Source organism: Sprattus sprattus, assembly GCF_963457725.1.
Source record: "Sprattus sprattus genome assembly, chromosome: 3".
NCBI lineage: Eukaryota > Metazoa > Chordata > Actinopteri > Clupeiformes > Clupeidae > Sprattus > Sprattus sprattus.
The window spans coordinates 54,989,480-54,991,979 of record NC_137922.1 but is presented as its reverse complement, the minus strand read 5'-3'; the positions used below and the strand labels follow the sequence as shown (position 1 = coordinate 54,991,979).

At 43.6% G+C, this 2,500-nt stretch overlaps 1 protein-coding gene across 1 annotated transcript in view; it reads left to right on the top strand.

The window, feature by feature from the left end:
* The window catches only part of pdgfbb (platelet-derived growth factor beta polypeptide b), a gene marked incomplete at its 5' end in the record, with an annotated part of 56,862 nt that overhangs the window by 13,051 nt on the left and 41,311 nt on the right, over window positions 1-2,500 (top strand). The gene's annotated exons all lie outside the window — the stretch shown is intronic.

Sequence of the window (2,500 nt, the reverse complement as noted above, 5' to 3'; positions counted from 1 at the left end):
CTAAATCAGAGGTCCCTCCTCCAAGCAATGGATGCTGCTTGTGAGGATGTAACGGCTGATCATTGCAGGGGATGGTTGCGGCATGCACGCCGATTCTTCCCACGTTGCATTGCAAGGGTGAACATACTGTAAGATTCGATGTAGATGAGAATCTGTGGCCAGACAGACGTGAGCGTGAGGCTGAGCAGGAGAGTGAGGACGAAGACTGAAGACTTCCTTCCTTTCTGTATGTTTTGTTACAGCAGTGTAGGCTATACCTAATTTTAGTTTTGATGTTCTTTCTTTTTGTTTGACAGTGTTTTTTGCTGTACACATTTTTTGTTTCTGTTTTGCAATTACATACTGTAACAATTTCCATGGCATGAGTCCAATACAGTTCGTCATGTGAAACCTTGTTGGCTCCTCTTGAATTTGTTTCTGTTTGATACACATAGTATTCTGGAAAGAAAACATCTACTACAGTAACCATTCAGTGTCAAAGGACTAAGCCCAGATTGAAATGTTCACATGAGGGATATTTCTATGGTCCACTGACATACTGACAAAACATCTAAACGTTTTGACCTGCAGTGCTTAAACAATGCCAAAGGGACTTTTCATTTTGGGGGCACTGACTATTAGTATGAGAAAAGGTTTATTAGTTTTAATTGATGAGTTGTCTGTTTTGGGAGAGATATGACCTTTTGCAGGTGTGCCAGAGTGTTTTGATAAACCATCTAGGTTATTTTGGCAAATATATTTAAAGCTTGGAGAATGTCCTTTTCTTTTCGATAAGGAACTTTTCATTTTGGGGGCACTGACTATTTTTATGGCTATATGGCTATATGACTGGAGTAATGCTAAATGACTGGAGTAATGCTATATGGCTATATGACTGGAGTAATACTATATGACTGGAGTAATGCTATATGGACTGGAGTAATGCTATATGGCTATATGACTGGAGTAATGCTATATGGCTAGATGACTGGAGTAATGCTATATGGACTGGAGTAATGCTATATGACTGGAGTAATGCTATGTGGACTGGAGTAATGCTATATGACTGGAGTAATGCTATGTGGACTGGAGTAATGCTACATGGCTATATGACTGGAGTAATGCTATATGGCTATATGACTGGAGTAATGCTATATGGCTATATGGCTATATGACTGGAGTAATGCTATATGACTGGAATAATTTTATATGGACTGGAGTAACGCTACATGGCTATATGACTGGAGTAATGCAATATGGACTGGAGTAATGCTACATGGCTATATGACTGGAGTAATGCAATATGGACTGGAGTAATGCTATATGGCTATATGACTGGAGTAATGCTATATGGACTGGAGTAATGCTATATGGCTATATGACTGGAGTAATGCTATATGGCTATATGGCTATATGACTGGAGTAATGCTATATGACTGGAATAATTTTATATGGACTGGAGTAATGCTGCATGGCTATATGACTTGGAGAAATGCTATATGGCTTGGAGTAACGCTATATGGACTGGAGTAACGCTATATGGCTATATGACTGGAGTAATGCTATATGGACTGGAGTAATGCTATATGGACTGGAGTAATGCTGCATGGCTATATGACTTGGAGAAATGCTATATGGCTTGGAGTAACGCTATATGACTCATAGCATTGCATGTGTGCATCTCAGAAACACACACACACACACACACAAACACACACACACACACACGCACACACACACACACACACACACAGACAAATAGTAGAGCACTTGTACAAATGCTGTGCTATCACTCTCTCTCTCTCTCTGTCACAAACACACACAGACACACACACACACACACACACCCTGATGATCTTACACACACAAAAGGGAAGCAGTGCAGCACTGGCGGTGTGTGTGTGTGTGTGTGTGTGTTTGTGTGTGTGTGTGTGTGTATGTATGTGTATGTGTGTATGTGAATGTGTGTGTGTGTTTGTGTGTGAGACACTCGGAAACCCTTGGTGACGAGGAAGCTGGTGCATAAACAGGAAGGATGGGGGCGTTCAGGCCTGCAACAGTCAGAGGAAGGACCCACTGACACACCTGAACACACACACACTGTCAGAAATACACTCTCTCTCACACACACACACACACACACTCTCTCTGACACACACACACTTCAGGGCGTTCAGGTCTGCAACAGTCAGAGGAAGGACCCACTGACACACCTGAACACACACACACTGTCAGAAATACACTCTCTCTCACACACACACACACCCACACTCTCTCTGACACACACACACTTCAGGGCGTTCAGGCCTGCCTCAGTCAGAGGAAGGACCCACTGACACACCTGAACACACACACACTGTCAGAAATACACTCTTTCACACACACACTCTCTCTCTGTCACACACACACACACACACTCTCTCTGTCACACACACACAAACATTCTGCACAGGGGAAGCGGGAGAGGGAGGGGGAAGGGGGGGGGGGGGGGCAGGGGTGAGGGAGAGGGGGGGAGGGGGGA